This window comes from Schistocerca nitens, chromosome 5 (genome assembly GCF_023898315.1).
Source record: "Schistocerca nitens isolate TAMUIC-IGC-003100 chromosome 5, iqSchNite1.1, whole genome shotgun sequence".
NCBI lineage: Eukaryota > Metazoa > Arthropoda > Insecta > Orthoptera > Acrididae > Schistocerca > Schistocerca nitens.
In genome coordinates, this window is record NC_064618.1 from 661,262,751 (window position 1) to 661,289,399 (window position 26,649).

Below are 26,649 nucleotides of genomic sequence, written 5' to 3' on the forward strand. Positions count from 1 at the left end.
GTCGCATCCTGAATACGTCTCCTAACTGTATAACCAGAAACATTGCTTGACTGTCACTCTGCATCTGGTGTTCTGCCAAAGGTCTTTTTCTCCATTTTCTTTATCCGTTTTTGATAACTTCTGTAAATTTTGAAAGAAATAAAATAATAACACATATCACGTAGGAAAGAAAGACTGTAGCAAAAGTACAGTCTGCAACATGTCTGACGTTCACAAACTTTATTTAAGTTTTAATGAAGGATAAAACCAGCCAACCGGTTGCAAAGATTTTATTGCAAAAGTCCCACAGTCGCCTGTCGAAAAGCTTGTTAACACATGGACTGACAGAGTGTGTCAATGTATAACAGCAGAAGACTCACATTTTGTGACTTAATTGGAAGGTATCAACAAAACAGTAAAATTCAACATAAAGAACACTCGCTTAAGGTGTCCTACACTATGTGATCAAAAGTATCCGGACACCTGGCTGAAAATGACTTACAAGTTGGTGGCACCCTCCATCGGTAATGAAGGAATCCAATATCGTGTTGGCCCAACCTTAGCCTTGATGACAGCTTCCACTCACGCAGGCATACGTTGAATCAGTTGCAGGAAGGTTTCTTGGGGAATAGCGGTCCATTCTTCGTGGAGTGCTGCACTGAGGAGAGGTATCGAAATCGGTTGGTGAGGCCTGGCACGACGTCGGCGTTCCAAAACACCCCAAAGGTGTTCTATAGGATTCAGGTCAGGACTCTGTGCAGGCCAGTCCATTACAGGAATGTTATCGTCGTGAACATCTGCGCTACACGCCGGTGCTTGATCGTGTTCAAAGAAGCAATCGCCATCCCGAATTGTTCTTCAACAGTGGGGAGCAAGAAGATGCTTAAAACATCAATGCAGGCCTGTGTTGTGATACTGCCACGCAAAACAACAAGGGGTGCAATCCCCCTCCATGAAAAACACAACCACACCACAACACCACCACCTCCGAATTTTACTGTTGGCACTACACACGCTGGCAGATGACTTTCACCCTGCCATCGGATAGCCACATTGTGTACCGTGATTCATCACTCCACATAACGTTCTTCCACTGTTCAATCGTCCAATGGATACGCTCCTTATACCAAGCGAGGCGTCGTTTGGCATTTACCGGCGGGATGTGAGGCTTAAGAGCAGCCGCGCGACCATGAAATCCAAGTTTTGTCACATCCAGCCTGTCACAGTACTTGCAGTGGATCCTGATTCAGTTTGGAATCCCTGTGTGATTGTCTGGATAGATGTCTGCCGTTTACACATTACGATCCTCTTCAACTGTCGGCCGTCTCTGTCAGTCAACAGACGATGTTGGCCTGTACGCTTTTGTGCTATAGGTGTACCTTCACGTTTCCACTTCACTATCACATCGGAAACAGCGGACCTAGGGATGTTTAGGAGTGTGGAATTCTCGCGTACAGACGTATGACACAAGTGACACCCAATCACCTGACCACGTTCTGAGTTCGTGAGTTCCACGGAGCGCCCCTTTCTGCTCTCTCATGATGTGTGGAGGCTACTGAGATCGCTGATGTGGAGGCAGTGGGTGGCAGCACAATGCACCTATATTCTGAATTAACTCGTCTCGCGACGTTCTTAACGCTACTGCTCAACACATCGGGGTATCGGGAAACCCGATGTAGAAAGCTCTGCTCTGTTCCCTCCACTATTAGAGTAATCTTGTCTTCGCAGAGTCTACCGGTCTGGGGCAGAAGAGTACCTCTAGATTCTTCACATAATACTGGTCGCAGCACTGTAAGTTAGCTTTCGCGATATAATGGGTGTCGTATTGAAGATCCTACAATTTCAATGTTTTTCACATTTCTGCGACGCTGTCCAGTTAGTCAAACAAACTTCTTCTTTGAATACATTCAGTGTTTACTGTTAGTCTTATTTGGTACGGGCCCCACACACTAGACCAACACTGTAGGATGGGCTGCATCAGTGTTTAGAATGCATTCCATTTTATTCACTGATTCCAGTTTCCCGGTACCTTGTCAACGAACCGGCGTCAGCCATTTGCTCCACTTATGGTTGAGTCCATGTGTTCATCTATTTCACATCCATGAAGTTTGTCACTCTCATGTATTTCTGTAAAGTTGTGATCATTTGAAACAGTTCCTAATATTTGCAACACAGTGCAATATCAAGATCTGACTGTATACTTGTATGGGTTTCTTCTTTCAGATAATACTTCGTTAAAGGTAACTGCATCATCTGCAAGAGGTATAATGTTATTACGAATATTGACTTTTTTGTATCTTTGAGTTCTCAGTCTTCTGACTGGTTTGACACGGCCAGTCACGAATTCCTCTCCTGTGTCAACCTTTTCATCTCAGAGTAGCAGTTGCATCTTACATCCTCAAGTATTTGCTGGATGTATTCCAGTCGCTGTATTCTTATGCAGTTTTTACCCTATACAGATCTCTCTAGTAACATGGAAGTTACCCCCTGATCCCTTAGCAGATGTCCTATCATCCCATTCCTTCTTTCTGTCAGCGTTTTCCATATGTTCCCTTCCTCGCCGATTCTGCGGGGAATCTCCACATACCTTACCTTAACCGTCTACCTAATTTTTAACATCCTTCTGTAGCACCAAATCCAAAATTCTCCTATTCTCTTCTCTCCCGATTTTCCCACAGTCCAAGTTTCACTACCATACATTACTGTGTTCAATACGAAGATTTTCAGAAATTTTCTTGAAATGAAGGTATATGTTTGATCCTAGGAGGCTTCTCTTGGTCAGGAACGCCCTTTTTGCCATGGCTAGTCTGCTTTTTATGTACTCCCTGCTCCGTCAGTGATGGGATATTTTGCTGCCTAGGTAGAAGAATTCCTTATCTTCATTTACTTTGTGATCACCAATCCCGATGTTAAGTTTCTGGCTGTGTGCATTTCTGCTACGTCTCATTATTTTCGTCTTTCTTCGATTTACTCTCAATCCATATTTTGTACTCATTCGACTGTTCATTCCCTTCAGCACATTCTGCAGTTCTTCTTAACTTTCACTAAGGATAGCACTATCATCAGTGAATCTTATCATTGATATCCTTCACTCTGCTTCAACTTTTCTTTTATTTCCCTTACTGAGTCTTCGGTGTATAACCTGAACAGTAGCGGCGAGAGACTACATCCCTGTCTTACAACATTTTAAAATCCGAGCACTTCGTTCTTGGTCTTCCAGTCTTATTGTTCAGGCTTGCCGGCCGGAGTGGCCGTGCGGTTCTAGGCGCTACAGCCTGGAACCGCGTGACCACTACGGTCGCAGGTTCGAATCCTGCCTCGGGCATGGATATGTGTGATGTCCTTAGGTTAGTTACGTTTAAGTAGTTCTAAGTTCTAGGGGACTGATGACCACAGCAGTTAAGTCCCATAGTGGTCAGAGCCATTTGAATTATTTTTTGTTCTCGCTTGGTTCTTGTCGATACTGTATATTTTTCGTCTATCCCTACAGCGTGCTCATATTTTTCTCAGAATTTCGAACATTCGGCACCATTTTACAGTGCCGAACACTTTTTCCAGTCGACAAAACTTATGAACTTGTTCTGATTTTTCTTTAGTCTAGCTTTCGCTGTCAACCGCGACGCCAGAAATGCCTCTCTGCTGTCTTTACCTTTCCTAATGCCAAACCGATCGTTATATAACAGATCCTAAGTTTCTTTTCAATTCATCTGCGTATTACTCTTGTCAGCAACTTGGCTACACGAGCTGCTACGCTGGCTGCGCAGTAATTCCCGCACTTGTCGGCTCTTGCTAGCTTCTTAATTGTGCTGATGGGTCATCTCTACTCTCATACATTCTGCACACCAACATGAATATTTTTGGTGCCATTTTCTCCAAAAATTTTAGACATTCCGATGGAGCGTTACCTTCCCCCTTTCTGTCTTACTTGATCTTGAGTCTTCCAGACCTCTTTTAAATTCTCATTCTAATACTGGATTACTGGATTTCCATCTCTTTGCTGTCGACTCCTGTCTCTTCTTCCATCTCGTCATCAGACAAGTCTTACTCCTCGTAGAGGCCTTCAATGTACTTTTTTCCACCTATCTGCTCTCTGCTCTGCTTTTAAAAGTGGAATTCCCATTGAACTCTTAACGTTACCACCCTTGCTTTTAATTTTACCCATGGTTGTTTTGATTTTCCTATAAGCTGCATCTGTCCTTCCGGCAATCATTTCTTTTTCCATAGCTTCCTTGCGCTTCCTGTTTATTCAGTTTATAACTAATTTTATTTCTGTATTAATCAATTTCCATGAATACTGCTGTACTTCCTTCTTTCGTCGATCATATGAAGTATTTCATCAGTTATCCGTGGTTGCTTTGCAGTTACCATCCTCGTGCCAACGGTTTTCTTTCCAACTTACGTGACTGTCTTTTTTAGAGATGTCCATTCTTGTTCTGCTGTACTTCTTACACAGCTATCCATTATCGCAGTTTCTGTAGCCTCAGTCCCTCCATTCCTCAGTACTTTCGTATCCCACTTCTTTGGACACTCATTCTTCCTAAGTAGTCCCTTAAACTTCAGCCTAATCTTCATCATTACCAAACTGTGATCGGAGTTTATATCTGTTCCTCGGTACGTCTTACAACCCAATAACAGACCTCGGAATCGCTGCCTCACTATGACGTAATCTAAATGAAATCTTCCCCTACACCTCCTCCTCTTGTGATTCTTGAACAGTGTGTTCGCTGGTCCTAACTGATATTTATTACGGTACTCAATTAATCTCTCTCCTTTCTCATTTCTATTACCACGCCCACATTCTCTCGTAGTCCTTTCTTCTATGTATTCCATACCCCCCTGACTATTAGATATTGCTCTCCCTTTACGTACGGAATTACCCGTTCAATGTCCTCACATACTTTCGCTCTCTCTTCATCCTCTGCTTTCGACGTCGGATGTACACCTGAACGATTGTTGTCGGTGTTCGTCTTCTGTCGATTCTGATGACCTGTCACTGAACTATTAACTGTAACTCACTCTCTACCCTGCCTTCCTATTCAAACCGAATTCAGCTTCCGTTATATCATTTTTACAGCTGTTGGTATTGCCCTAAACGTGTTTCACCAAAAATATTTGTCTTCTTTCCATTTCACTTCACTGAACGCAACTGTATCCAGATTGAGAGTTAGCATTTCCCTTTTAAGATTTTCTAGCTTTCCAGCACCGTTCATACTTCCGACATTGCAAGCACCGACTAGTAAAACGTTATCCTTTCGTTTGTTATTAAATCTTTTTTTTCATATTGTCTACCAGGTCGTTACTATACAACATGAACAGCAAAGATATCAACATACTTTCTTGCGGCACACCTGAATTTACTTATAATTGCGTCGGGGATCCAGGGTAGCGTGCTCGGTCCACGTAGTGAGATATCTTCAATACAGTCACAGTTTTTTGATCACATATGACCATATTTTTGTTAATAAACGTCAGTGTGATGCCATGTCAAACACTTTTTCGAAATGAATATTTACTACAGCCACATGATTGCCTTGATCCGTGTTTTTCGGAATGTCGTGAGAGTAAAGCGCCAGTAGGTTTTCGCATCACCGAGGTTTTCGGAATGCATGCTTTTTGGTAAGCAAGATGTCACTCTGTTCGAAACACCTCATTTCAGCTCGGAATACACTCTGTGGTCTACAACAGATCACTTCCGCTTAGTATCTTGTAGCTCGATGTGAGTCCAGCTTACACTTTCTTTCCTCAATGGCCAATCTAGCTTGGTCTATTGCAGCTAGATCTGAAAGACCTCTCTGGGATGTTAAGCTGCCTTTCTACCGTCAGTCTCACACTGAAGGTGGGTCGGAGCATGTGAAGACAGGCTTTCATATACGAAAACTGTTTTAATGGAAATCACAATTTTGGCGATACTTTGAAACTTGGTTTTGTTAATAATTGTTCAGTCGTAAAAATGTGCAAAAGTGGCCCCAAACCTGTCGACCATTATTACAGTGTCTTCATCTCTCGGTCGGTTCCAGGACACAATTAAAATTAATATTCGATTTCTGGAACAACTTAATAACTGATAAAGTTCCCTACTTAACTGTATCAACCACTTCTCCTACCTAACTATATGTGGCCCTTATATTCGGTATCAGTACGCCTCGAGGATGTTGTATCACAAGTTAATTTTGTTTGAGAAACCACAATGATGGAGAAAATAGGATGAGTTTTAACAACTGAAACCTGGAAAGCAGAAAGCAATTCAATACCTGGGTGAACTGCTTATCCACTAATTGTACAGAAACTGGATTGCAGTTCTAAGAGTCGAAGTACATGAATGAGGGCAATAACTGATAAGGAGGTAAGCTAGAGCTATCTTCATGTTATGCAGTCTGTATATTGAGCAAGCATGGAACCAAAATAAGGAGGCTCTTGTGAAGGGAAACAAAACCCAGGGAGAAAAAGTAAAAACTTTAAGGTTTGCTGATAGCAAAGTAATTCTGTCAGAAACACGTGGTAGAATTGTTCGGCGAACGATGCATTTCCTTCAAAAGAGTTTGTAAGACGAATATATAAAAATAAAATAAACGATTAATATGGTGAAGTTGAATTCAGTCTGATGATGCTGAGGATATTTGTTTACAAAATGAGACTTTAAAAACAATAAGCGAGTAGCTACTTGGGCAGCTAAATAACTGACTGAAGAGAAAATGAAATTAATGTAAAATGTAGAATGCCAGAACAAGAAAAACTTTTCTGTAAATAGAAATATGTAAACACAGAATATAAATGGGTCAGTAGGTCTCTTCAGAAGGTATTTGTGTGGAGTGCAGCATTGTATTTAGTGGTCTGTGCGAATAAGAGAAATGCTATCCGCTTCTGCCATTCTTTCATCCGCATCTGCATCCATGGATATTAAAAGTTTGTAAACTACTTTAAGCCGTTCGATATGATGGAGTTCTGGCCTGGCCTGAATTTTGGTCTCCTGAAGTTGTATCTCGTAATTTACACTCAATGTTGTAGGAACGTAGAGGTCAATCATGGTCATATGTTAATGCAGCATAGTTTATCGTACTCTTGAAAAGCAAGGTATTTAACGCAATTATGACATCTGAACAAATAGTAGCCACATTAGCTCATACAAAAAAATACTATATTTCAGAAATAATATAGATAACGGCAACGAAATAAAATATAAAATTTGCACACTATATGTAGCTGGCAACCTTTGTACATGGGGGGCCGAAAGACTTGTCTGGCGTAGCGGTAATAAATAATACTACATCAAAATCCCTACAGTAGGTCTTGAGACTAGTCTTCACACACAGAAAGAAAAACTTGGAGTGAGACTTTATAATACGTTAGGGACGGACCTACAGTGCCGAACGTCTCACACTGCCGGCAGTCGCAATTCTCATTTCTAGTACAAGGTGGCAGCACATACAAGAGGTGAGCTGAAAGACGCCATGATCCCACTCAAGTCATGAATTTTGTCCTGCATCAAGCTGTTTGAGAGACATCAGCGTTTAATGTTGTTTGTGTGAGATGAGTGAGCAAGAAGTTCGTCTCGAAACTGTGGTACACGTTTATGAGGTGAGTGAATTTATTTGTGCAGTTATTTTAACTGTATTGTTTAAGAATACCGTAGCTGTAAGACTTTCAAGACAAGGTGCATTAAACTATACACAATCGGTATTACTTATACTGAGTGATCATCGTACAGTACCGACCGACCAGTTGCCTTCCTATACCGACCAGTTAGAACGTTTAGAGAAAAAGGGCAAGAACTCTTTCTCTTCACTTGTCGGAGTAAGATGGCTGAGAATAAGAGGACAATGAAAGGAAAATGGACTGAAGAGAACATGAAAGTGGCAATAAATGAAGTAATATCGGAGACAATGACAGCAAGGCAGGCAGCTGAGTTTTTTCCTGTCCTGCAGAGCACTTTAGGTGATCGAATAAAAGTAATTAGAAGAGATGCATCTGTGGATCTAACTCCTCAAATGGCCAGGTTAAGAAGACATTCAACGATGATATGGAAACACAGTTAATTCTGTAGATGAAAGATTTGAACAACAGTTTCGTGCCACTTAGTAGGAAAGAATTCTTGAGGTTAGCATTTGCATTGAATGCATATTTAAAAGTACATCACCAATTCAATAAAAAGGGCAACAAGCATGGCGTCCTAAACAGCCGTTAGAAGTCCTGAATCCACAACCTTTAGAGATCTTGGGCATCAATAGGCATCAAGTTGAGCTCTTGTTTAAGAAATACGAAGAGCTGATTTCTAAATATAGTTTCTCTGCTAACAGAATTCACAACTGCGATGGAACTGGAATTTCAGTAGCTCATGCGAGTGATAAGAAGGCATATCAAAACGAAGGAAAAATAATTCAGCAAAATTATTTCAGGAGAGACAGGAAGGAGAGTGACCATCCTTTTGCGCATAAATGCTGCTGGAGGTATAGTTCCTCCTGTGTTTGGCTTCCCCTATCAGTCGGGAATAGACGAAGTACTGGGAAAGGATGCTCCTCCAGGAAGTATTTTCGTAGCTGAAGAAAGTGGCTCGATATCTTCCAAATAATTTCTCAAGAGGTTAATGTTGTTTGCTGAAAGGCCAAAACCTACTACAGATGAACCGGTGCTTCTCGTACTGAATGGCCACGTAAGCCACAAAGATCACGACGTAATCTTGTAGGCAAGACAACATCACGTACATATAATAAGCTTGCCCCTTCACGCAATGCACGAGCTGTAGCCGTAAGATCGAGAAATAATGCGACCATTTAAATCAGCATACAATCAAGCCTGCAATGTGTGAATGAGAAAATATCGTCCGTTGAAAATCACCCAAAAGGAAGTGGCTGGACTGGAGAACAGCGCCTACTCTTCTATCTTCATTCACTTGTTCAGATATTTGGCCCTTGAAATCCAATTGTGTTCAGTGATTTGGATTTTAATTGCTACTGTACATTTTGAGGAACCTACGACTATGAGAGCTGGTAGCTCAGAACCAGGACCGTCAGCATTTATCCTTTCCAAATCGGGACCTTCTTCAGGTAACACATGGAAACCAGGAACTTCAGCAACTACTTCAACCAGTCTCTGGCCTGAAAATTCCAATCAAAGTATTCTGGCACCACCCCCATCTTTCAGCCATGTACCAATCGCTCCTCCATTAACTGTGAACACTCCTATTCGTTCTAGTTCAGTATTCCCTCATTTCATGAATGTAGTAGAGAAAATCTCACCTGTAGCAAAACATTCACAAGTCAACGTCCAGAAAAAGAAAGCAATTGACACAGAAGCGAAGTTCTTACAACTGGAGGAAAAACTAAATTAAACGAAGATAAAAGATAAAGAGCAGAGAAAAGGAAGTCTGCTAGAGATTTGAAGTCAGGTCAGGTGCTCAATAGAGAAACGTCAGACGCATCTAACAGAAGCAAACAAGTAAACAGCTCAAATAGTGGTGCTACAAACAGGAAGGGTCCAAAAAAGCTGAAAGTTGGTGGGGACACGTAACAACGAACGAGAGCTCAAGACATGTAACATGCTGTGAATCATTTGAAGAAGAATGGGTACAACGCGCTAAATGTAAAGAGTAGCGCCTGTTGAATATGTAGATCAAGAAAGTATACTGAATTTTATTTGTTATCATTGTAATAAGCGACCAATGTCTTTTGAAATTACTAAATTTTTTTCATATAATAATTTGTTTAATGGTTTTCTTTACTTGTGTTCTATTATCTATCAATAAACCCTCAAAATCTTACTATAGTGGTACTGGCCGGTCCTGAAAGCCAGTTTTTGGACTGACTGAAAAAACCAACTGGTTTTACTTCTAAACGATCGGTCGGTAAAATTTCACGGAAATCATAAATGTACATCATAAGGCACTACTTCAAGTACCAGATTATTGTATTAAATTCCCAAATTTTTAAACATTTTACATTTTACAATTTAAAAGGTTAAGGTGGCCGGTACTGTAGGACTCCCTCTTAGAGACAGTGCTTGATTTGTGACAGGACGGACAGATACGCTGCACCAATATCTCCGACGAAAAAAAGTCAGTTCCGCAGACTGTGCGATGTGATACGATAGAATTTCATTTTTTGCCAGCACATATGTTGTATTCTCACTTTTAAAACGCACAGGAAAGCTCTAAGATGTCTAAATTTCAAAAACAGCCCCTCTTCCTCCAGGAAGGTAACACTACCAGAACAAATCAAGCACTGCATGTAGCTAAGGATACATTCTGGTCAAACTTCGCTGCTCTTTGGATTGGCGTCGCTGTTTACTTTACAGCTTTTGCCTCCAGATGGCGTCTCCTCTGTATCTCACCAGCTCATAACCACCATCATTCCTAAGAGACGTCACTCCAGACGCCAAATAAATATGAAAAAAATAATAATACATACACTACACACTTTTACTTGCTGTAATTATAAATTTTACACACAAACATTCCTCGTCAATCAGTATTATACATTAGTGACAACGGTATCAAGATCCCTATAGCACGTCCTGAGACTAATCTTCACATGCACACAGAAAAACACATCGGCTGACTAATTTAGTAATATATTGGAGTACTAACCGCCCTGCCAAAGTTCTTGCGAGTCCCTGCTAATCCTCGAACGCCATACAGTCCATCTCGCTTTCCACTTCCGTTTACCTTCCCCGTCATCGATCCTACACCATCTCATCAAATTCCACTACTCCTTACCCACATGGAACGTCTCCGCATCTCCTATACTTCCCGAAAACTAGATACCAATAACACCATTTTCTCCCCTCTGATCACCAGTCTTGGTATGCTGCTACACCTTTACAAACACGCCCCACCGTCCCTACACTTACACACACCCATACCCTATCCCAATACAAGTCCCTCTCCCAGACAATGAGATCCACCCCCTCGTACATCCCTCTTGCCAACTTTGAATCTTTTCCACTTATGTCATTCCACATCAGCGCTCTTCTCTCCCTTTCACTCTCCATCCAGCCCCATACCCTTCTTCTTGTTATCACTAACCTGCCCGCACACCAAACTCCTCCTAACGCTCTGTTGTTCCCACCTTCTGTCTTCCGAATATCCACTCCAACACCTGCCTTCATCTCCGTAGTTTTCCTACCTAACAACCTTTTCTAACCACATCCCTCAAACCTATGGAAGTGTAGGCGCCCCAGTGGTCCCGATCGCCTACGGTGGACTGGAAGCCGAGCAGTGACCTCTCCAGTTGTCAGGATGCTAGGAAATGACTGTGGACGCATCAGAACCGCCAAAGAAACATTATTAATTCATGACAACTTTATTCCTGCCGAGTGAAATGTGGCCCGCGTAACACAGGCTGGCTGAGCTTGGTGATATCAACGACCTTCCCCGAGTCCTCGCTGACTCGTAGCGATTACACCAGCTCCGGGCCGCACCAGTCTTGCTAGCGCAGTGCCGCGTGCTGTGGCGTAGCGGAGGAATGTCCTTACTTCGTACTTCGGCTGCGCATGGCTGGTGGCGACGGGCTGGCTGGCCGGCTGGGAGGCAGCCAGGAGGCTCCGGGTTGGAGTCCCGGCGCTGTCGGCACGAGAGGCGTTCTCGTAGTGCGGAGTGTACTCTATCCCACCCCGTCTTCTTCCCTGCTCCTCCTAGTGGCTCGTCCGCGGTAGACGGGCGGAACGGGCTGCAGTCCCCCAGCGTCGTCGGCTCACCCGGTTGTGACGGCGGATGCACAGGGCCTAGGCCCCGCACGATCTCGACGACGGCTCACTGATGTGCTCAGCATTGGTGGCGAGAGAGTCTGCCGCGATGTCTGCTAATCCTGGGTTGATGATTGACAGTGCCAGCAGAGAGGGCCAGAGCTGGTACTGTCCCCTCACGTCTGCTGCTGGATGGACTGCCCTTACTGCAACATCTCCTTAATAAAGATTAACATGTCCATCACCAAGTTAAGCACTACGCAGTGACCCAGTCCTTGTTGCTGTCAAAGCTGGCGTATATAAAGGAAGCACGAGCGACGTTCTGACGTCATTCTCGTTTGTAATGAACGCATTCGTTCCACTTATACTGCTGATTCATCTGTCGTACTCGCCCCTTAGGTGTTCTTGCGACAGAGTTACGTGTTGTTACGGCACACTTACGCGAAGTTGTGAAATGCAGTACAGCTGACACTATACCTCTGTCTTACACTCTACGAAAGTCTCTGTCCAACACAAAACCACGTCCTAAGCAATTCTCTCTCGCCTGTTGTGTGTAACCAGGTCATTGCCCCTGCGTGACGACACATTCCGATATATGTGCCATCCTCCTACCTCTTGGCTAACCTACGGCCTCTGGCTCTCGGCATAGGCAACGAAACTTTGACAATATTCCATGTATCCAACTCTTTACTATTCCGCGTTACTACAGAAGATATTCTCTTCCCAAAATACTTTTCTTTCAGTGTAGGTCCTTCGTATTTTAAGTGACAGTGCAGTACTCCAGTGTTTCTTCATAGAAAAAAAATCCATCGTTCTCTGATGTGCTTTTAAAATGCACAATTTTTCTTTCAGATTTCAGTTTTCACTAGTGTTTAAGGCCGTAATTTAAAGAAGAATATCCTAATGTTTTTTTTTCCTTTATCTTTGTTACTTTTCCCCCAGCTCTTATAGCGAGAGGGATGAAATAACAATAAAGGAAAAAATTTACTACCATGACACATTTTCAAACTCGATAATCACTCGTAGAGTAAAAATGAGAGCGTACTCACATAAGAATTTATGAATCAACAGTGAAGAGGCGACAAATGGAGGCGTCAAGAAAACCAGAAGGGGAACTACCATGCATCATCTGGTGTAAGGAACTTGGACGATGGTGAACGAAATAAGAGACATCCGGAGCAGTCGGCAGAGTGACGATGCAGCTTATACGTGGCGCCTGTGTCTGGGAAACGTGCGCCCGCAACCGTCTGTGCAGCGCCGCACCGCCCCCGGAATCCGCCTCCCGCAACCCAGAATCCTCCTCCCGCCCCGCCGTCTCGGCTGGGATGTGCTGCACCCGCCTCCTAACCGTAAACCCGCCGAGCGCTTCTTTACGGCTTTTGAAATGCAGATGTGCGGTCTGGCGGAAGGGGTGTAGCACTTCCCTATTACACGAGGGCTTTACGGAAAACACCCTCAGTGGCGATAACAGATTTTTCTTGCTCCCCCTTATCCGAGAACGCTTTCACTTAAACGGTTCAATATGCGCTACAGAATAGAAACTCTGTAAAGGGCGGCACGGATGAAAGGAGGAAGGCGATCGATTCTTCCACGGGCAGATGTACGGAGTAATGAATTGCTTTCAGTGAATAGATGCAGTCGTTGACGACTAGGCCGTTCCGCACCACAAGTACAGCATCAAGTACAATTTTATTGCTTCCGCAGCAGTTAAATTCTACGCTAAAGGAAACAATTAAATTCGTTCAGTATCTGTCATCATACACTGCGTCATGTATCGCACCCCGGCCAGAAAGTGCAATACTTGAGAAAACTCCACTTACAGAATTAATTCCATAAACCTTATGTTGAAATAGTAGGCCGAAGAGCCCAGAAACTGGTATACCTGCCTAATATCATTTAAGGCTCCCGCGATCACGCGGAAGTGCCGCTACACGACTTCGCATGGACTCGACTACTGACTGAAGTAATGCTGCAGGGGAGTGAGAACATTAATCCTGTAGGGCTGTCCATAAATCCGTAACAGTACGAGGAGTTATCTCTTCAGAACAGCAGAACAAGGCAATCCAGATGTGCTCAATAATGTTCATGTCTGGGGAGTTTGGTGGCCAATGGAAGTGTTTAAACTCAGAAGAGTGTTCCTGGAGCCGTACTGCACTTGTAGGGTGTCGTATTGCCCTGCTGGAATTGCCCAAGTCCGTCGGAATGCACAACGGACACGAATCGATGCAGACGATCAGGCAGGATGATTACGTACGTATCGCCTGTCAGAGTCGTATCTAGACGTATTATAATGTTTCTGAAGGTAAAATCAGCAACACTCCCTCAGAAAACATGTATTACACACAAGAAATATTTTACGATACTTTTTAAGTATCGAAAAGATTGCAAAACGGTTTATACATGGTTTTTCTCAGTTTTATCGAAATAGTTACTTCACGTAATTTCTTGGACAGAAGGTCGCAATAACCAAGTTCACACACTAGGTAGAATTGTTATTTACTTTACATACTTTCAATGCAATCTAAAATTCTCCACATTTACTTTAATAGCTGCACTTGATTGATAATTTATTTTTACTTCGAAGGAAACACTCAGTTGTACAATAATGTTTCACACTAATGGATTCTCAGTTTCTTTCTCTTTAGTATTGGAAAGGATCCCTACTTGAACACTTTAGGTTAAATGAGTCGTTTTGGGTTAAAAAACAATTAAATGATTATTGAATAAAACACAGAAAAACTTGTCAACACAGCTCGTATATAGAACTATTGACGGTTAATTTCATTATTGTCGTCGTGAGCGCAGTAGCTGAAGATTTAGGCACTTTGAAGGCACATACCGTTTTGCAGCGGCGGAGATTATTTCTTGTCTTCGTGGCGTCGAATTATGCAACATATACCAGCGCAACTATGAGTTTGGCTTTTCTGGGGATCTGCTTCATACCTGAGCAACTGGCAGGTGCAACGCCACTACCGAGTTGTTGACTTCACCAACCGCAGCTTACTGGGCGTCACCGCCAGCCATTCCTCATCCCACAACTGAAAACACTTCCTATGTAGTGCATAAACGACAATCTGCAAGGGAATAGGACACTGTGACACATCCTGACCTCCGCAGGCCTCCTTGGCAGCCCGATCAGCCTGTTCATTTCCCTGTATCCCTACATGACCTGGCCCCCAGAAGAATGACACCTGCTTACCCCGCCGTTGGTGCAAGTACAGTTGGCCACACATCAGCTGGACCAACTCCTCAGTGGGGCACAGGTTGCGTAACGATTGTAAGGCACTATGGAAATGGGAGTAGATGAGAAACCGATTGCTCTGAATACCACGCATCTGCTCCAGTGTCTTCAGAATCGCGTGGAGCTCCCCTGCGAAAACGGTATATTCTTCAGAAAGGCGAATCCTGGTGATATGGTCAGGGACCACTACAGAGCAGCCGAGGGAATTCCCTCGTTTGATTCATCATAGTATTCTACTGTGAAGCCGTGATGCATATCTAAAATGTTTAAAAAGAGAGATAGGAACATAAAATCCGGCATACTATCTTTCTTAAAATTAGTCCAATCTAAAATAAGTCTGAGTCTCTGGAGGAACCGAAGTGGAAATCTGCTCCAACTTCGACGTAAAACGTTAGGATCAGCCACACCCATCTCTAAAAGGCCATTCTGTGCGCGAATCCCATAGGGAACCGTTTCTTTTTGCTGGTTATGAGAAAGCTGTGCCAGTGGGAGCCCAGCAATGACATGCTTCGCAGGTATGCACGGTGTGGACACTGTTTTATGTACCTGACGCACCGGAAGTAACCATCGCCTGACATGAAGTGGTGGGCTTTTTCTGAATACCCAAGTGGCCAACCGAATCCATTCATGGTGCACCACGTCCACCATATTTAAATAACAAGGTCTCAGAGACCCATACACCATGCAGGCATAATCGAGCCGAGACAGCACAAATGCCTTGTAAAACCGGAGCAGACAAGACCTATCGGCTCTCCATGTACTGTGGCTAAGACATTTTAAAATACTGAGAGCCTTGAGCGAACGTTTCTTCAGGTCCTTATGATATGGTAACCATGTTACAGGCAAATATGACGTCCAGAAACCGCACTGTGCCTTTAAAATTAAGAACACCCTCAACTCAGGGAAGTTAATAATAGAACGAGAATGATTAAAAAGAACACACAGACTTCTCGGTTGAAAACTTAAAACCATTCTTCTGCGCCCATCCATCCAAACGTCGAAGGGTTAGTTGCAACTGACGTGTTGCCGTTGCAAGGCTGGAAGAGGAGCAAAACACACAGAAGTCATCCACAAACATAGACCACTGAACTGCAGTTTGCACTACTGACGTAATGCTATTCATAGCTATGTAGCTATGGCAAAGACAGTCACACTTGAAACACTACATTGAGGGACACCGTTCTCCTGCTCAAAGCGATTAGATTTGACGCCACCGACTCGGTAGCGAAAATAGCCTGGCGAGAAATAAGACCGAATAAAAATGGGAAGAGAACCAGAAAACCCCATTCGTGAAGCTGCTCGAGTATAAGATGCCTCCAAATAGTATCGTAGACCCTCTAGCTTTCAAAAAATATACCTAGAAGGTGATGCCGGTGCAGGAAAGCCTGTTGTATAGCCGCCTGCAGGAGGGCCAGGTTATGAAAGGTGGAGTGATACCTCCTGAACCCACACTGGAAACGACTAAGGAGTTGCCTGGATTCTAACATCCAGACAAGGTGGTGGCTGACCATCTGCTCAAAGTTCTTTCTCATGCAGCTAGTGCGGACAACGCTACGATAAATACTCGGGCACGTTCGGTCTTCCCCAGATTTTAAAAGGAATCAAAATGGACTCAAACCACGAGGTATTAAAAAGTGCGAGGATGATATCTTTGTTTCGTCTTGTGAGGTGCCGCAGCATACTATAAATGATTCCGTCGTGACCAGAGGATGTGTCACGAGCCATAGACAATGCAGAATCCAGCACCCGCATGGAAAATGGGCAGCTCTGATCTTCATCATAAGGTAGACCGGAAACCTCAGGAACCTATATGACGTGGGCCCTGTGCAGAAAGGTACCAATACCGATAACCATCAACCTGCAGATGTACGTCAGTGTGAGTAAGCTTCCTATAAATGACTTGTCCCATCGAACTATTCACCTTCCTCCTGACCAACACATGAAGGAAAGGAAGGCAGCCATCCTTTTGCACCTCCACCGTGAAACGAATATTGGGGAGGATTGAATTCAAGCGTTGGAAAAAGTTTTTCAAATTCTCACTGCCATGGGGCTAAACTACAAACGTATCGTCTACATATCTGAAAAAAGCACGCGGGTTTCAAAGCCGCCGATTCCAAGGCACGTTCCTCGAAATCTTCCATAAGCAAACTGTCAATAACATCTGACCAGTACTACTAGCACACAGATGAAGCTGCGATGGAGAGCCCATTGTCATCTCTCATGACCAAGACAAAAAAGGTTTTTTTTTTTGAGATCGAGAAATCATGTTTCGTCAAACGACACTTTCAGGTTTTCTCAGGACTCTATTTTTTTATTATGTGCTAAAGTTTCCATTCGTGTATACCTGATACATTAAAAATCAAACTTTCTCGGTAATCCATTTTACATTCTCTAGTCTTTGTCTGCTTCCGCTGTCTTCTGCAGTTTGCAAAACTTAGATTTTTTAAAATTTTTTCCCATGTATGCTAAACTTTAAGCCTTCGCTTAACTTCGGCACACAGTATCCTCGATAACATGTTTTACAAATTCTGATATTTGTCTTCCCCTATTATTTCTTCCTCTGCTACTTATTTGTGCCCCAAATTCGTTATTCCTGGATGCCTTAACAAAATCACCCCTAGCCTCTCTTCCGATGAGTGTCTTTCATACACTTCTCATCACCATACACTAATACTTCATCATTACGTACTTGTTCCACATAACATTTAACGTTCCTCCAAAGCAGTACTACTCAAATTGTACCACTTTCGTCTTCTCCGGTTTTCCGTTTCACTTCCGCACATCGCTGTGTTGCAGACGTACGCATTCAGGAACTTCTTCCTCATTTGCATACAAATGTCTGATATCAGTAGAACTATTTTATTGAAGAAAGCGCTCTTTGTCTACATCAATCTCCTTCCGTTATCTTTACGGTACCACGTACGAAATTCAAAACAAAAACTACCAAGTCAACTACTTGCGAATGCATTATAGCAGAAACGTGCTAAATGATTGAATATGCAAACGATTAGCATTTTGGCGGAAAGACGTATAAAAAATTGGGGTAATACCGCCAGGATTAGGTACATAAGGGAAGAATAAGCAACGTTAACTCATTCACAAATCACATTAGAGTGTTATTTCTGTGTGAGAAGACTGTGTTATGCCTCGGTAAAGAAGAGAGAAGCCTAGCGAGAATGCAGTTAATGGTTCAGTTATAGTGCTGCTCTATTGAGATTGTCATCCCAATATGCACTCAATCGGCTCAGAGGGGAAGTAACACAGTGGAACACCTCAAAGGTGTCACAGTGGTAGGGTCCGGCAAGAGGACACACACATTGTTTGCTCGGCCGTGTAGTGTCGTTCAACCACGCCAGGGAACTTCAGTCAGGACAAGAGCTTGTTTTCAGCAAGATATATGTCCACACAGACAATGAGATGGTGTCTGAAGTCGGTCTGGAGCGCCACAGACAGTCAGCACGACGACCTTTATTGTGGTTTCCCTTGACGTGGCAGCAGAGGGAGGCCAGTCGAAACTGGTGCGCCCAACGACAACGCTGGACACCACGTCGTGTTTTGAGACGTGTCCTGGTTCTGTGTACAGTATCAGGATCGATGTACCCGTATGTGAAGGCTCGGAGAGATACGAACGTTGCCGGATTGCACTCATCATCATGCGGATTCAGGATCTGGAGTGATGGTATGAGTGATACTGAGTATACACTCTCAAAAAAAGTATTCATACGACAATAAACTAAAACATTATGACCACTGCCCACCGAGACGTTAGATGCCTCCTGGTGGCGTTGCAGGCACTTGACGCTGTAGCAGAAGTATGTAAGCGGAACTGACGCGGACTGGGGATCACCCTAGCGAAGACACGGGCTGAAAATGGGGAAATCCATTGAGAAAAGCGATTTTGACAAAGGGCAGAATATTATTACGCAGAACCTGTGGACGAGTATCTTGAAAACGACGAAACTGGTCGAATGTTCACGTGATTTTGTCGTGAGAATCTACGGAAAGAGGTAGAAGGACAGTGGAACTACCACTAGGCGCTAAATGGTTGGACGTCCACCGCTAGCATGGCATGTGTGGTAGTAATAGAAGAAACGCTGATAGCTGCGAACTACCTGCATCCCTTCGTGCCTGATGTCTTCCCAGACGGGGATGTCATCTTTCAGCAGTACAATTGACTGTTTGTCGGAGCAAGAACCGTGGTATGGTGGTTTAAGGAGCATTATAGTGAACTTACGTTGATGGATCGGCGAGCAAATTCGCCTGGTGTAAATCTGGCGCCATCACCGCGTACGCAGATCAGCGGCGAATTACATGGCCTGTGCGTAGACGTCTATTGCCACAAACATACCAACAAACAGTTGGATCAAATGGTTCAAACGGCTCTGAGCACTATGGGACTTAACATCTGTGGTCATCAGTCCCCTAGAACGTAGAACTACTTAAACCTAACTAACCTAAGGACATCACACACATCCATGCCCGAGGCAGGATTCGACCTGCGACCGTAGCGGTCACGCAGTTCCAGACTGAAGCGCCTAGAACCGCACGGCGCACGTGTAAGACTTTCACTTCAGTTCAGAGAGCCATGAAGATTGATGGCCAATTTAATATTGTCCTTGTTCGAGATTAATTATGGCAAGCAAAATATTATACGTTAGAATAATGTACAGTTTCTGAAATGAAAAGTTGACGATAGACTTTCACTGTCATCTTCCCCGCACGCTTTTTGCATGAGATTTAATGACATTTTTCCAGAGTCACCATTTTGAGCTCACATAATTAATGGACGTGGCATAAACAGTGGACATGTCACTATCAGGGCACAAAGTCTTTGCGAATATCACTCCGTGCACTCAACAGGGCGGTAACTCTGCGTCGCCGACAGGCGCGTGAACAATACACTCAGATGTCAGCATTTGAGAGAGGACGTTTAGTTGAGCTGAAAGAAGCCGGTTGGAGTAATCGGCGAGTCGCTCAACATTAGATTAGCAGCGATGCCACTACTCGACGATGTTGGAAAAGAATGGGTGAACCACAGGCGAACACAGCCTCAAGAAGGAAGCGGTCAGCCTAGGTAGAGAACAGAACGAGAGGAGCGAGCGGTTGTCAGAGAGGCACTCAAATCCCAGGAATTATCGTTATCATCGATCCGACGTGAAGCTGGCATTTCAGTGATCTCAAGGACCATTAACATGCGGTTCACAGAAAGGGGACTGAGCTCTCGGCGCACTTTGCGTCGACTGCCCTTGACCATCGTACACTAGCAAACCCGTTTGCAGTCGTGTAGTGCAGATTCGGCCTGGGATCTCATTGAGTGGAATAGAATTGTCTTCAGAGATGAGTTCCACTTTCAGTTGAGCCCTGATGTTTAGCGAACACGTGTCTACAGACATTCCGGCTAGTGGTGGCGTACCAACCCGATTGTCGCCCATCATACAGCCCAACAACCTGCGGCGATGATCTGGGATGCCATTTCATTGCATAGCGTGACCCCTTTGGTTGTCATCCGCGGCTCTATATAAACACAGCGGTACATCGGCGATATTCTGCGCCCCGTTTCCTTGCCCTTCATGGCGCACCGACGTGGGCTTACTTTTCAGCAAGATAGGGCTCCTTTGCACAAAGCGAGAGTTTCTATTGCTTGTTTTCGTGGATGCCAAACCCTACTTTGACCAGCAAGTGTCGTGTCGGCTACTGTGGGAGTCAGCACCGACACAAGGAAGGAAAGATGTTGCGACGGCCGGCAGCAAAGATCCCAAGTCATCTGTAAAAAACACTTTCAGATTAGGACGGCACTTTATTTCTAAAAAGAAAATAAATATAACTCAACGTGAGATACTGCTTGTGCCTCCTACAAGCAATCACTGTTCACTATTATTACTCGCGGAACTCAGTACTGATGCTCTCGAAGACTTCGATCGAACTGGGCCGACAGACGATGCGCGGCTGGTTAAATCAGCGTTGACAAGGGACGCCCAACTCTTTGTCTTCCTGTAGATGGGGCTCTGCCCGCTCTTTCCATTGGCGCACGTATCAGCGCCTTCTTGATGCCGTTTCGCTGCACTGCGCTGGTCAGTGTGCAGTCGATACTTCAAGACTGTGCTGCAACGTCGCCGGATCTCTTCCCAGTTGAGAACCTTTGTAGCATTATGGGCAAGGCTCTCCATTCATCTTGGGATTTCGAAGATGTAAAGCGGCAATTAGACAGAATTAGGCATGATATTCAGCAGGAGAACTCCGATTAACTTTTTCCTTCAACGCCAAGCCAAACAACTGATTGCGTAAGGGCCAGAGGTTGACCAACGCGTTATTGACTTGCTCAATTTGTAGAGCTCTTCCTCTTGAATAAAACAATCAAATTTTTTTGAAAATGTTGTCACTTGTTTATCTGTACATGTACATCACATTTACCTACTTCCGGTGCATTTGAATAATTCCTAAGTGGGTCATTTTTTAAAAATTTAATTTATTATTTTTTAGTGTATGCCACAGTCATCTCTGATTCGCATAGCCGGTAATTTTCACAGCACACAGCACGCATTATTTGCAAAAACTGGTTCAAATGGCTCTGAGCACTATGAAACTTAACATCTGAGGTCATCAGTCCCCTAGAACTTAGAACTACTTAAACCTAACTAACCTAAGGACATCACACACATCCATGCCTGAGGCAGGATTCGAACCTGCGACCGTAGCAGTCGCGCGGTTCGAGACTGGAGCGCCTAGAAACACTCGGCCACTCCGGCCGGCCATTAACTACATTTGTACATTTGTGACGTTTTAACCATTATTTGTGCCCTGTGCTTGAGGCATCTGGAACGTTGTCGTCTAGCAAGACAAAGCAGGACCTCACGCTGCCTGTGCTCTCTGACCTACTTCGATACATGGGTGTTCGACTGTCGCTCTCGCCAGCGCTGTCTCCAGATCCCTCATCCACTGGAGTCATTTGGTTATCGGTTACCGAGAGACTCGGACACCAACACTTGCCTAACACAACGTTTTTTGAACTTTAACATCGAGCTGAATCAGCAAGGAATGTCAAAGTCCTAAATGCTAACTGACCTTCATTGGACTCATTGCCCAGAGTGGTACCTGTCAGACGTTCCAGTAGTTCTGTGTACTAAATTTCACACCCTGTATACTCTCAATTACCTTCAAATGTTGTCATTTATTCTTACTGCTGTACTATATACGGTACAGTCTGGAACCGCGCGACCGCTACGGTCGCAGGTTCGAATCCTGCCTCGGGCATGGATGTGTGTGTTGTCCTTAGGTTAGTTATGTTTAAGTAGTTCTAAGTTCTAGGGGACTTATGACCTCAGCAGTTGAGTCCCATAGTGCTCAGAGCCATTTTGAACTATATACGGACAATATGTAAGATATTATTCTTTGTTACCGTTTCTCGTATTGCAATTTTAATGGGAAGTAGTGTACTTTCCAGTACTACTTTATTTCATACGTTATCTGGTGCACATAATTTTGTACCTCTTTGGATGGCTCCACATTTTATGTAATTCTAATTTCTTCTTCTTAACGAGTCACTCTTAACTCAACATGTGTTGAGCAAACGGAAGACTCTATTGAGAAATGCACTTATTATTCTAACATTTTTATTACGCTCTCTCCTTCCATATGTCAACATCTACGCGTACTTCTACATCTATGTCACTACTCTGCGATTCACAATTGAGTGCTTGGCAGAGGGTTCTTCGAACCATTTTCAGACTACTTCTCTACTCTAACAACGCATGAAAAAAATGAACGCTTAAAGGTTTCCGTGCGATCTCTGATTTTTCTTATTGTATTACAAGGACTATTTCTGCGAATACAGGATTGCGCAACGAAAATCGCCTTTGTTTTCATGCTTATCGTATTTGTGACACACTCTTCACCGTTTCGCGATAACACAAAATTAGCTGTCACTCTTTGGACGTCTTCGATGTCCTCCGTAATCCTGTCTGTTAAGGATCCCATACCACACACCAGTACTGCAGCAGATGACGGACAAGCATAGTGTAATCAGTCTCTTTAGTTCAGATGTTCAAACGTGTGTGAATTCCTATGGGCCCAAACCGCTGAGTTCATCGGTCCCTAGACTTACACACTACTTAATCTAACTTAAACTAACTTATGCTAAGAACAACACACACACCCATACCCCAGGGAGGACTCGAACCTCCGGTTGGAGGGACCGTCCAATCAGTTACATGGTGCCTCTAACCGCGCGGCCACTCCACACGGCTGTCTCTTCAGTAAAACTGTTGCACCTCCTGTGTGTTTTGCCAATAAAACGCAGTCTTTGGTTAGCCTTCTCCACAATATTACCTTTGTGATCGTTCTAATTTGTTCCAGATTGTAATTGCAAGGTATTCTGTTGAACTGACAGCCATAAAAATACCTGATTTGTGGTGTAACCAAATTTTAACGGATTTCTTTTAGTACGCATGTGTTTGGCCTCACACGTTTCCTTATTCAGAGTCAATTGCCACTTTTCGCACCATGCAGATATTGTCTCTGAATGTTTTTGTAGTTATTCTTGAGACTCCTATGAGTAAACGGCAAATGACTGCATCATCAGCAAACAATCTAACAAAACTGCTCAGATAGTCTCCTAAATCAGTCATGTAGATTAGAAACAGCTGAGCGACTATAACACTTCACTGCGGAAAGAGAAGATATCACTTTTGTTTTATTCGATGACTTCGCGTGGGTTACTAGGTATTGTGACCTTTCTGATAGGAAACAAGGAATCCATTCACACAACTGAAACGATTCTACAAACGCGCGCGGTTTGATTAGGATTCTCTAGCGAGGAACAGTGTCAAAAGCCTTCTGGGAATATGAACCGAGATTGAGATCTACTGTCGATAGTACCCACTACTTCATGTGGAATAAAGAGCTAGTTGTGTTTCACAAGAACGATATTTCCTGAATAATTGTTAACTAGGCGGCCGTTGTGGCTGAGCGTTTGTAGGCGCTGAGCGTGTGAATGTATACGATTGCTAACAATCCAGACATTCTATCAGCGTAATCTGAAAGGAACGTAATTAGTATGCTATAAGGATCGCAACGCTTGCCTTCATTAACGGATTTAAGTGGCTTCGCTGCACCTAGGATATCTATTTGTACGTTACTCGTCTTGACAGCTGTTCTTGATTCTAATTCTAGAATATTTACTTCGTCTTCTTGATTGAAGAAATTCCAGAAAACTGTGTTTAGCAACCCCGCATTAGTGGCGTTGTCATCGGTGATACTACGATTGAAATCGCACAGTGAAAGTATTGATTATGCCTTGTCGCTGGTGCATTCTACATATGACCAGAATCTCTTTAGATTTCCTGCCAAATTTCCAGAGAAAAGTTTCAGTATGGAAGTTATTAAAAGCATCTCGCATTGAAGTCTGCACCAAGTTTCCAATCCCAGTAAAACATCGCCAGTCTTGGAAGATTTGTGTTCTTTTAAATTCGGCATCCTCTTCATGTCAGTCAAATCAAATAAAAGATATGTTACTTTGCACCTTACAAAAAAATGGTTCAAATGGCTCTGAGCACTATGGGACTCAACTGCTGAGGTCATTAGTCCCCTAGAACTTAGAACTAGTTAAACCTAACTAACCTAAGGACATCACAAACATCCATGCCCGAGGCAGGATTCGAACCTGCGACCGTAGCGGTCTTGCGGTTCCAGACTGCAGCGCCTTTAACCGCACGGCCACTTCGACCGGCTTTGCACCTTACAGAACTATACGATAAATATAATGGTATAGTAACAGACCACGTTGGCAGTTGTATATGCTGAACTCTACCTCGATAAGTAAGTATTGTACATAATATATAATGTCACGAAATATAAAGGGCCCTCCTCTTATTCTGGCCCTAAGCATTTATAATTGATGATATAATTCTGAACAGACGAATGGAAAAACTGGTAGAAGCCGACTTCGGGGAAGACCAGTTTGGATTCCGTAGTAATGTTGGAACACGTGAGGCAATACTGACCCTACGACTTATCTTAGAATATAGATTAAGAAAAGGCAAACCTACGTTTCTAGCATTTGTAGACTTAGAGAAAGCTTTTTACAATGTTGACTGGAATACTCTCTTTCAAATTGTGAAGGTGGCAGGGGTAAAATACAGGGAGCAAAAGGCTGTTTACAAGAAGGTTCAGATTTGTTATATAAGCTCACACTTAACATGTTTCTTGTTTGTTTTAACAGATTTGAAGATATTCAAGCTGTCAACAAAGCAAATAATGACTGAAAAGACAAATGGGACAATAGACTGTAAGAATAACAATTCAGCTGTCGTGGATTCTCTCGACTTGACATCATGTCAAGCTTTCATAGAAATACATTTGTCTGAATACGAAAGCGAATATTAGCCCATTTCGAAGTCACTGACTATTCAATTGCAGCTGGCGAGGTTCTGTTTGCTCTTTACGCCACGGGACCCAGCGTCATAGAGAGCTGCCGAATAAACACGGAGCGCTTCTTACCCGGCCGGCGCGACGCAGACGGATAGCGGAGGTACAGAGCAGACCGGCCCGACTTAACGACCGCCAAACAAATGGCTTCCCTGCAGGACGCAGACAAATGACGACGCCGCCAGTGGGATTATTTTCGACGCCGGCGGCTTGCAGAGCAAATATCGCGCGATCAGCGCCGCGACTTGTTCTGTGCGCGCCGTGCGCCGGGCGCCGGCCAGAAATACCGCTTTGTGGGGCCGTTTGCGATTTTCCTTTTTTCTTGTTTTTGCCTTTTTGTATGAACAAGCGAGAACGTTCTTCAACAGACGAAATGTTGCAGTAGAGTCATTACAAGCAGTACCGTCGTCTGCGTTTATTTAAATAGCGAGCAATTAACAACCTAATTCAACAAATAATCCCTTCTTACGCGAGATATTTCAGCTTCGTTAAAAGCTGGATCGGACAGAGTCAATAATCGTCTTACGTGGAATGTATACAAAGAGAACCAGAATAGCTCTGTCGATCGAGTCTAAAGTGGACAAATTATTATTATCCATTACGGATGCTCTGGACATGTTAATTTGCATCTTACGTAACTAATATTAAACACACAAACGATAAATATATACTGTACTCAATATAAATACATAAAATGCGTCCAGTCGCCTTTGAAATATTTGTGTTATTTCCATTCAGTAGTTTTCGAAACTTTTCAGGGTCGTCTTCAGATAGGACACACAGAGTTACATGTTTACTTCCGTTCCATAATTCTGGGTTCCGACTTACATAAATATGGGTGTCATTGTTGTTAATACTCACCTGGCATCTCCGACCTTAATTGACTGCTGACAGCAAATTAATAGCATTTCACAATAGATAGTGATACCGACTGCCACCATAAATCTGCCATACTCATTTATATTTATATTTGTTTATATGGACTAGCCACACCCTGCTTCATCCGTGCTTATAAGTTGCATACGTAATATTCTTTAACAAATTGTAAATCAACTTTACTGTATCTGTTCACCATTTAATACCAGCAGACACCATGCTTGACTTATGTACAGTGCTTACGTGTGTTTTGTTAACGATACAATATGTTTTATTCGAGACAAATAAATAGGCATTAATGGAGAAAAGCTGTAAATACATCAGAAGCAGGGTGGAAACCGACTGACTGGAAGGACAGCACAGAAACTGAAACCATAATAGCCATGGCAAAAGAAGAATTTTATAACAAAAGAAGAGTAATATGGGCAAAGATTTGAGGGAAAGGCTACTAAAGT

The 26,649-nt window shown here is 43.4% G+C and overlaps 1 protein-coding gene across 1 annotated transcript in view; it reads left to right on the top strand.

Moving 5' to 3' along the window:
* The window catches only part of LOC126260646 (galanin receptor type 2-like), a 305,639-nt gene that overhangs the window by 58,240 nt on the left and 220,750 nt on the right, over positions 1–26,649 (top strand). The window lies entirely within an intron of this gene.